Source organism: Salvelinus fontinalis, chromosome 25 (assembly GCF_029448725.1).
Source record: "Salvelinus fontinalis isolate EN_2023a chromosome 25, ASM2944872v1, whole genome shotgun sequence".
NCBI lineage: Eukaryota > Metazoa > Chordata > Actinopteri > Salmoniformes > Salmonidae > Salvelinus > Salvelinus fontinalis.
The window spans coordinates 18,359,916-18,371,035 of NC_074689.1; the positions used below are offsets into that span (position 1 = coordinate 18,359,916).

Sequence of the window (11,120 nt, forward strand, 5' to 3'; positions counted from 1 at the left end):
AGTTTCTTACTCCATCAGGTGCTATCACCAATTCGGCTAAACTAAGATATTGATAGCCACTAACCAACAAAAAAATTCTTAAGATGACAGTCTGATAACATATTTATGGTATAGCATAGTTTTTTTTTTTTAAATGTGCATTTTTCAGGTATAAATCACAGTTCTACATTGCAGCTGCAATCTGATATAGTGCTGATGCAGCTAGAACAATTACAGAGACCAACGTTATATAACTAATTACTTGTCTTAAAACATTTCAGAAAAAATACACAGCGTACAGACATTGAAAGCCCAACATCTGGTGAATCCAAACAATATTTCAGATTTTTTAAATGTTTTATAGCGAAATTAGCATAACTAGCTAATTAGCATAACCAGGCCAGCCAGAACCAGCTGGACGCGCGCGACCAGTTCACATGCACGACAGATATATGAAATAACATCGTAAATTGGGTCTTACTATTGCTGATCTTTCATCAGAATGTTGATCAAGGTGTCCTTAGTCCTGATGAGTCGTTCAATCCATTCACAATGGCAACTTTCCCTCTTCATTTAGCCTGGGTACTGGTCGACTAGCACGGCTCTGTCCAAAGTTAAAAAACTCACAGAACGGAACACGGCAAAACTCCCGAAAAAATTCTAATAATCTGATTAAACTATATTGAAAAAACATACATTACGGTGATATGGTCACATGTATCAAACAAACTTCGACACGGAGATAGTTTTCATCCGTAACGTCAGCATAACAAAAGTCAATGGCTTCTCTAAACGCGCATCTCAGGAAACCGGAAGTTGTCGGTCACGCTAAAGAAATAGGTCTTATTTCACGTCAGTACAAGATAAACAAAAAATTTCTCCTCTGACGTCTTCCAGACACCCAGAGGAAGAAGAAGGAAGTGTGTTTCGGGTCATAGGTCGCGTGACCATATATAGGCAGAGCTTTGAAGCGAGCATACACATCTTGCAATCTTTTTCTGGCTCAGGGAAAGTGCTGTGAAATGACCTGTGTTTGACTCAGAGACAAAATTGGAACGGTTTTAGAAACCATAGCTTGTTTTCTATCCAATGGCATATGGTTATATGCATATAGTAACAGCAATAATTGAATAAGAGGCAGTTTTATCTGTAGAGGCAATTATGCTAATGTGAAAACAGCACCCCCTGTATTCTCAAGAAGTTAACAAACATAATCGATAATATTTCACCCGGACCATAACCTATTCATTAAGAGACAAACTGGAAAATGGGGTGCCCCTCTCTCGCGCGTAGGAAATATTCAGGGGACACCTGACTACTTTTGAAAAAACTCGCTAATTTCTCAAAATAAAAGCCTGAAACTATGTCTAAAGCCTGGTCACAGCCTGAGGAAGCCATTGGGAAAGGAATCTGGTTGATACCCCTTTAAATGGAGGTTAGACGGGCCAGGGAACACAGATTCTTTTTTTTAAATATCACTTCCGGGTTACATTTTCTCAGGTTTTCGCTTGCAGAATAAGTATTGTTATACTCACAGACAATATTTTGACCGTTTTGGAAATTTTTGAGTGTTTTCTATCCTAATCTGTAAATTATATGCATATTCTATGATCTGGGCCAGAGAAAATGTCCGTTTACTTTGGGCACGTTATTTTTTTTTTATTCTGACCCCTAGCGCTAAGAAGTTAACTAGAAATTTGTGGAGTTTTAATGACTCCAACCTATGTGTATGTAAACTTCCGACTTCAACTGTACATGTGATATTTGCAGTTTCTCCCTCACCCAGAATATTTCCCAGCTTTGTAATTAGTAATTGCGCAGCAGATGGGAATTGATTGAGATATTTTCTTTAAAAAGATTATCTTATTTGGGAGTATTTATCACAGTAGAGGAAATGGTGGATCTCTGTCTCTACCTCCCCTGTCGTGCAGTGACCACATAGACGCTCCTCTTTAGGTAGCCATGTCGATTTGTGTCTCCCTTTTTCTATAGCCATTTGGTGGTCGCTGAGGCTGTATTTGGTTGGGATCTGTCTCTGTTTTGTATCTCTGACAGTAGAGATATTCTTCCAATTTGTATTCTCTTTTGAGGCCAAATAGCAATTTAGTTTATTGTGTATTTTTCTTTTCTTTTCCCAATTTGTCAAATAGGAGGTTTTCATTTCTCTAACTCTAATTTTATTGATATCTCTGTATGTTTGAATAATAGGGTTGTTTAGTGTTTTTAACAGTTGACATAGGGGACTCTTTTCACGGTTCAGCTCTTTGGTTTCCAGTCTTTTGAATTCTAAGGATGTTTTGGGGCTTAATTTCAAATGATGCCAAATTCTTTATATTTATAATTAAAGGGAATCGTCCGAGTTCCACTCTGTATGCATTATTTGGTACTTTCTTTTGGATATTTGGGACAATTCTGCAGAATTCTGTATGTAGATTTTCTATTGAGTTTTTCTCCCAATGCTTATAATCATAATTATAGGTTGGACCCCAAACCTCGCTTCCATATAGAGCAATTAGTAAAATTACACTATTGAATATTTTGCACCAGATTTGGATAGGAGTATTTCTTTTTTAGAATTGTATTTTTATGGAGTAAAATGCTTTGCGGGCTTTTTCTTTTATTGCATTCTCTGCCAGACCAAATCCAACAGAGGCACTGATTTTTATTCCCAGGGCATGTTACATCATGGTATTTCCTCGTTTGAAGGAGTGTCTGCTGCTCTGATTCCTGGCCTTTTTCTGGAAAATCAAGACTTTGGTTTTCTGAAAGTTGATGTTGTATTCCCAAAGAATGTTAAGTTGTTCCTGTCGACCTTGCTCTGTTGGTGACAGTAGGACAAGGTAATCTCCTCTCTCTTTGGCTCTCTGTGGTTCTCTCTCTCTGTGGTTCTCTCTCTCTGTGGCTCTCTCTCGGTGGCTCTCTCACTCGGTGGCGCTCTGTGGCTCTCTCTCTGTGGCTCTCGCTCTCTGTGGCTCTCTCTGCCTCTCAGAGCAGAGGAGGTGGGGGGGCTGCTGCGGTCCATAGCCTGTGTATCTACTACGGTCCAGACAGGGGTCTGCGTCCAGAGCTTGGATCTCGACAGGGGTCTTGTCACACACACACACACACACACACACACACACACACACACACACACACACACACACACACACACACACACACACACACACACACACACACACACACACACACACACACACACACACACACACAAAGAGCTGTTTAAGGCCCAGCAGATGTTTAGTTGTGTTTTCTCACTCAGAGCTGGACTGGAAGACTCCATTTCCAGCCTACATTGTGGTGGGTAGAGAAAAAAATAGTCTTGGCAGAGATAGATGAGAGGGCTGTGGTTGGCTGCACCCCGGCTGTTTCACAAATGTAATACGGAGACAAAAAGAGAAATGTTCCCTTTTTCCCTCGTTACGGTCTCAGTGATTTTCCAAAGTGGTAGAGTGAGCGAATGTTGGAGGATCTGTACTAGGGACATTCTGAATCAGATAATTCCACTTCTGTTTTCTGGAGAATAGATTTTCGCCAGTGCATTATTTTCAAAGTGTATGTGTGACTCACTTCACATGTTCTCTCTGAGACACACTGCTGTGATTGGCTTCACATCACCCACTCACACTAGTCTCTCTCACTATTTGTTTCTCCTTCCTCGTTGCTCACTCGCTCTCAGACTCACATTTCTAATCTCTCTTTCTTTCGCTCTCTCCATTCTCATACACATTTTCTTTCACATGTAATCAAACAATCCTCCTCTCTCCCTCTCTGTCTCTGCCCCTGCTCCCACGCCATGTTATCTGCAGTTTGGCAGCGCTTGCCAAGGTGACTGGAACATGGTTTATGTGGAGGAGTCATTGACAGACAGTGTGGTGGCACGGCTAGCCTGGCACCACACTGAAGAGGCAGGGTGGCACAGAGTGGCACAGACCAGTAACCACACACCAACGCACGCACCCCTGATAGGATCCAGCTACAGCTTACAGACACAGGGGCACACTGGAGGGGGCTCACACCTGGCAAGGAATAAAGCAAGGAATTACTGTCTTTGATATTAAAATTGACACACCTGTACCATAGAACATAACCGATCATTTGCAATTCATGAGTTCAGTTTCAATTAATCTCTAGCAAAGCTTGCACAGTGTATTGATGTATAATTTGATTTACTTGGTCTATTAGATTGGATGAACATAGTTAATAAACGGCCAGAGGTGTTGGAGGTACAGTTGATTGCAGCATATAGTCTAAAGGGTTCTTCTGGACCTCATGAAATATTGATTGATATCCACTTCCTTCCTGGTAAGCAACACCCAATCAGCAGTCCTCTGCACTGTACTGTGTCCTCATCTTACCGCCACACATTTCCTAGACCAGCTGACTCCCATCCATTATTAATGACCGGAGTCTCAGTGAACCTCACCCCCAAAGTATCCATTTACAAAAATATCTGAAAACAGGATGTCGGAGGCAAATTGGAAAAATAATTTGGATTAAGAAGAGAGGTGTTTTTTTTGCAGAGAAACAAGCTAAACGTTTAGCGCTGTGCAGTACAACAAAGCAAACACTGAATTGTTGTTGTGAACATATGTTTTCAACAGACGCTCTCAGATTGTCAAAGCGATATGAGACCAACACCTTCTATGTTTCAAGTTGGGTGAAACAAGACACACTCTTCCAATACCCACAGCATACTACTTAGAATGAAGTGCCTTCAGAAGGTATTCATACCCCTTGACATATAAAATGTTTTGTTGTGTTATAGCCCGAATTCAAAATCAATTAGATATGTTTTTCTCACCCATCTACCCACAATGCCCCATAATTACAAAGGGAAAACATGCTTGTAGACATTTAAGCAAATGTATTGATAATGAAATACAGAAATATCCAATTTACATAAGGATTCACACCCCTGAGTCAATACTGAGTCTTTCTTGGTACGTGTCACGCCCTGGCCTTAGTATTCTTTGTTTTCTTTATTATTTTAGTTAGGTCAGGGTGTGACATGGGTATTTATGTGGGTTTTGTAGTGTCCAGGGTGATTGTAGGTTTAGGGGGTTTATTTAGAGTAGTTGGGTTTATGTTTAGTATAGTTGTCTAGCAGTGTCTATGTGTGTAGTTGTCTAGGAAAGTCTATGGTTGCCTGAATGGGTTCCCAATTAGAGACAGCTGGTTTCTGTTGTCTCTGATTGGGAGCCATATTTAGGGTAGCCATAGGCTTTAGTTTGTTGTGGGGAATTGTCTATGTCTGAACGTTTGTAGCCTGTGTGTGTGTGTGTGTGTGTGTGTGTGTGTGTGTGTGTGTGTGTGTGTGTGTGTGTGTGTGTGTGTGTGTGTGTGTGTGTGTGTGTGTGTGTGTGTGTGTGTGTGTGTGTGTGTGTGTGTGTGTGTGTGTGTGTGTGTGTGTGTGTGTGTGTGTGTGTGTGTGTGTGTGTGTGTGCACTACGTTTATTAGCTTCACGGTCGTTTATTGTTTTGGTAGTTTGTAAGTGTTTTGTTTCGTTTTGCCTTCTTCAATAATAAAAGAAGATGGCTTATTTTCCACATGCTGCGTCTTGGTCCGTCTCTCCTCCACACGATCGTGACAGTACGTCTCTAAGAGCTTTTGTTCATCATTGCTAAATAACCATTTTCAGGTTTTACCATAGATTTTTTAAAAGTAGATTTAAGTCAAAACTGCAACTCAGCCACTCAGGAACATTCACTGTCTTCTTGGTAAGCTACTCTAGTGTAGATTTGGCCATGTCACGCCCTGGCCTTAGTATTATTTGTTTTCTTTATTATTTTAGTTAGGTCAGGGTGTGACATGGGGTATGTGTGTGTTTGGGGTATTATATGGTAGAGGGGGTGTTGGTGTTAGTGTATGGGTTTGTGTTGAGTGTATGTATCTAGCTGTGTCTATGGTTTTGTGGAGTTTTCTAGGAAAGTCTATGGTTGCCTGAATGGGTTCTCAATTAGAGACAGCTGGTTTCGGTTGTCTCTAATTCGGAACCATATTTAAGGCGATCATAGGCTTTAGCTGTTTGTGGGTCATTGTATATGTCGTACGTAAGTAGTTTGTGTGTGCACTTGCGTTTTAAGTTTCACGATCGTTTGTTGTTTTTGTTAGTTTGTATAAGTGTTACGTGTTCATCTTCGTCGTTGTAATATAAAGAAGATGTATTCAAGTCATGTTGCGCCTTGGTCCTCTCTTTCACGTCAACACGATCGTGACAGAATGACCCACCAAACCCGGATCAAGCAACATGACCAGCGGCAACAGGAGCAGCGCAAGGATTCATGGACATGGGAGGAAATTTTAGACCGGGAAGAACCAGGAGAATATAACCGCCCCAAAGCTGAGCTGGAGGCAGCGAAAGCAGAGAGGCGGCGATATGAGGAGCTAGCTCGGAGGCAGGAAAAGGATCTGGGCTACACTACGTGGGAGGAGATCGACAGGTGGGCGATCAACCCAGGGAGAGTGCCGGAGCCCGCCTGGGATTCTCTGGCGCAGTGCGAGGAGGGATACCGGCGAATGGAGGCAGCACGACGAAGCGGTAGGAAGCCTGTGGGAAAACCCCAAAAATTTCTTGGGGGGGGGGGGGGGGGGGGGGGGGCTTAAAGGGAGAGTGGCGAAGTCAGGTAGGAAACCTGTGCCTACTCCCTGTAATTACCGTGGAGAGCGAGAGTACGGGCAGACACCGTGTTACGCAGTAGAGCGCACGGTGTCTCCTGTACGTGTGCATAGCCCGGTGCGGGTTATTCCACCTCCCCGCACTGGCAGGGCTAGATTGAGTATTGAGCCGGATGTCATGAAGCCGGCCCTACATATCTGGCCACCAGTGCGTCTCCTCGGGCCGGTTTACATGGCACCAGCCTTACGCATGGTGTCCCCGGTTCGCCTACATAGCCCGGTGCGGGTTATTCCACCTCCCCGCGCTGGTCGGGCAACGGGGAGCATTCAACCAGGTAAGGTTGGTCAGGCTCAATGCTCAAGGGAGCCAATACGCCTGCACGGTCCGGTATTTCCGGCGCCACCTCCCCGCCCCAGTTCAGTTCCACCAGTGCCTACACCACGTAACAGGCTTCCAGTGTGTCTCCAGAGCCCTGTTTCTCCTCCACGCACTCGTCCTATGGTGCGTGTCTCCAGCCCGGTACCACCAATTCCGGCACCACGCACTAAGCCTCCTGTGCGTCTCCAGAGTCCTGTGCATCCTGTTGCTGCTCCCCGCACTAGCCCTGAGATGCGTGTCCCCAGTCCGGTACCACCAGTTCCGGCCCCACGCACTAGGCCTAATGTGCGTCCCCAGGGTCCAGTATGCCCTGTTCCTTCTCCCCGCACTAGCCTGAAAGTGCGTGCCTTTAGCCCGGTGCCTCCAGTTCCGGCACCACGCACCAGGCCTACAGTGCACCTCATCCGGCCAGAGCCATCTGTCTCCCCAGCGCCGTCTGAGCCATCCGTCTCCCCAGCGCCGTCTGAGCCATCCGTCTCCCCAGCGCCATCTGAGCCATCCGTCTGCCCAGTGCCGTCTGAGCCATCCGTCTGTCCAGAGCCATTAGAGCCGCCCGTCTGTCCCGAGCCGTCAGAGCCGATAGTCAGTCAGGAGCCGCTAGAGCCATTCGTCAGTCAGGATCTGCCAGAGCCGCCAACCAGACAGGATCTGCCAGAGCCGCCAACCAGACAGGATCTGCCAGAGCCGCCAACCAGACAGGATCTGCCAGAGCCGCCAACCAGACAGGATCTGCCAGAGCCGCCAACCAGACAGGATCTGCCAGAGCCGCAAACCAGACAGGATCTGCCAGAGCCGCCAGCCAGCCATGAGCGTCCAGATCCGTCAGCCAGCCATGAGCGTCCAGATCCGTCAGCCAGCCATGAGCGTCCAGATCCGTCAGCCAGCCATGAGCGTCCAGATCCGTCAGCCAGCCATGAGCGTCCAGATCCGTCAGCCAGCCATGAGCGTCCAGATCCGTCAGCCAGCCATGAGCGTCCAGATCCGTCAGCCAGCCATGAGCGTCCAGATCCGTCAGCCAGCCATGAGCGTCCAGATCCGTCAGCCAGCCATGAGCGTCCAGATCCGTCAGCCAGCCATGAGCGTCCAGATCCGTCAGCCAGCCATGAGAAGCCAGATCCGTCAGCTAGCCATGAGCAGCCAGATCCGTCAGCCAGCCATGAGCCGTCCAACCAGGATCCGCCAGAGCCGTCATCCAGCCAGGATCTGCCCATTATCCTGGTGCTGCCCCTTATCCTGGTGCTTCCCCTTATCCTGGTGCTGCCCCTTATCCTGGTGCTGCCCCTTGGTCCGGTGCTGCCCCTTAATCCAGTGGGGTTAATGTGGAGGGTGGTCATTTGGGGGGGGCTACGTAAGCGGGTAGTGACTATGGTGGGGTGGGGACCACGACCAGTGCCGGAGCCGCCGCCGTGGAAGGACGCCCACCCAGACCCTCCCCTAGACTATGGGCTGGTGCGCCCGGAGTTCGCACCTTAAGGGGCGGGTTATGTCACGCCCTGGCCTTAGTATTATTTGTTTTCTTTATTATTTTAGTTAGGTTAGGGTGTGACATGGGGTATGTGTGTGTTTGGGGTATTATATGGTAGAGGGGGTGTTGGTGGTAGTGTATGGGTTTGTGTTGAGTGTATGTATCTAGCTGTGTCTATGGTTGTGTGGAGTTTTCTAGGAAAGTCTATGGTTGCCTGAATGGGTTCTCAATTAGAGACAGCTGGTTTCGGTTGTCTCTAATTGGGAACCATATTTAAGGCGATCATAGGCTTTAGTTGTTTGTGGGTCATTGTATATGTCGTACGTAAGTAGTTTGTGTGTGCACTTGCGTTTTAAGTTTCACGATCGTTTGTTGTTTTTGTTAGTTTGTATAAGTGTTACGTGTTCATCTTCGTCGTTGTAATATAAAGAAGATGTATTCAAGTCATGTTGCGCCTTGGTCCTCTCTTTCACGTCAACACGATCGTGACAGGCCAAGTGTTTTAGGTTATTGTCCTGTTGAAAGGTTAATTAATCTCCCAGTGTATTGAGGAAAGCAGACTGAACCAGGTTATCCTTTAGGATTTTGCCTGTGTTTAGCTCCATTCTGTTTATTTTTTTATACTGAAAAACTCCCCAGTCCTTAACGATTACATGCATACCCATAACATGATACAGCCACTACTATGCTTGAAAATATGGAGAGTGGTACTCAGTAATGTGTTGTATTATATTTGCCCCAAACATAACACTTTGTATTCAGGACAGGAAGGTAATTGCATTGCCACATTTTTTTTGCAGTATTACTTTAGTGCCTTGTTGCAAACCGGATAATTTTTATATATATATTTTCTTCTGTACAGGCTTCCTTCTTTTCACTCTGTCATTTAGGTTAGTATTGTAGAGTAACTACAATGCTGTTTCTCCTATCACGGCCATTAAACTAACTGTTTCAAAGTCACCATTGGCCTCATGGTGAAATCCTTGAGCAATTTCTTTCCTCTCCGGCAACTGAGTTAGGAAGGATGCCTGTATCTTTGTAGTGACAAGGTGTATTGATACCCCATCCAAAGTGTAATCAATAACTTCACCATGCTCAAAGGGATTTTGAACATCTTCTTTTTTCACCCATCTACCAAAAGGTGCCCTTCTTTGCGAGGCATTGGAAAACCTCCCTGGTCTTTGTGGTTGAATCTGTGTTTGAAATTCACTGCTCAACTAAGGGACCTTCCAGGTAATTGTATGTGTGGGGCAAGTTAAACACTATTATTGCATACAGAGAGTGCATGCAACCTATTATGTGACTTGTTATGCAAATGTTTTAGGGTTGCTATTATTTAGGCTTGCTATATCAAAGGGGTTAAATACTTATTGACTCAAGACATTTCAGCTTCTCATTTGTAATTCATTTGCAAAAAAAAACATAATTCCACTTTGGCATTATGGGGTATTGTGTGTAGGTCAGTGACCAATAAATCTCAATTTAATAAATTTTTAAATTAAATTAAAAAGTCAAATGGGAGGGAATACAATGTACAGTGCGCCTTCAGAAAGAATTTAAAACACAGATTCAACCACAAAGACCAGGGAAGTTTTCCAACGCCTCGCAAAGAAAGGCACCTATTGGTAGATTTTTAAACCAGACATTGAATATCTCTTTGGGTGTGGTGAAGTTATGAATTACACTTTGGATGGTGTATCAATACACCCAGTCACTACAAGGATACAGGCGTCCTTCCTAACTGTCCTTCCTAACCAATGGTGACTCTAAAACAGTTACAGAGTTTAATAATTGTGAAAGGAGAAAACTGAGGATGGAACAGCAACATTGTTGGTTCTCCACAATACTAACCTAATTGACAGAGTGAAAAGAAGGAAGTCTTTACAGAATAAAAATATTCCAAAACATGCATCCTGTTTGCAACAAGTCACTAAAGTAATACTGTAAAAAAATGGGGCAAAGCAATTAACTTTTTCCCTGAATAGAAAGTGTTATGTTTGGGAAAAATCCAATACAACACATTACTGAGTACAACTCTCCATATTTTCAAGCATAGTAGCGGCTGCATCATGTTATGGGTATGCTTGTGATAGTTAAGGACTGGGGAGTTTTTCAGGACAAAAATAAACAGAATAGAGCTAAGCACAGGCAAAATCTTTGAGGAAAACCTGCTTCCGTCTGCTTTCCACCAGACACTGGAAGATGAATTCACCTTTCAGCAGGACAATAATCCAAAACAGAAGACCAAATCTACACTGGAGCTGTTTACCAAGACATTGAATGATCCTGAGTGGCCTAATCACAGTTTTGACTTAAATCAGCTTGAAAATATATGGCAAGACTTAAAAATGGCCATCTAGCAATGATCAACAACCAACTTCACAGAGCTTGACGAATTTTAAAAAGAATTTTAAAAAGAATGTGCAAATTTTATACAATCCAGGTGTGCAAAGCTCTTAGAGACTTATACAGAAAGACTCACAGCTGTAATCATTTCCAAAGGGGAATTCTAACATGTATTGACTCAGGGATGTGAATACATGTATAAATTAGATATTTCTATATTTAATTTTCAATAAATTTGTAAAAACATGTTTTCACTTTGTCATTATGGTGTGTTATGTGTAGATGGGTGAGACAAAAACCCCCGATTTAATCCATTTTGAATTAAGGCTGTA

The 11,120-nt window shown here is 44.2% G+C and overlaps 1 protein-coding gene across 2 annotated transcripts in view; it reads left to right on the top strand.

The window, feature by feature from the left end:
- dok6 (docking protein 6) overlaps positions 1-11,120 on the top strand; it is a 115,230-nt gene that overhangs the window by 101,215 nt on the left and 2,895 nt on the right. The window lies entirely within an intron of this gene.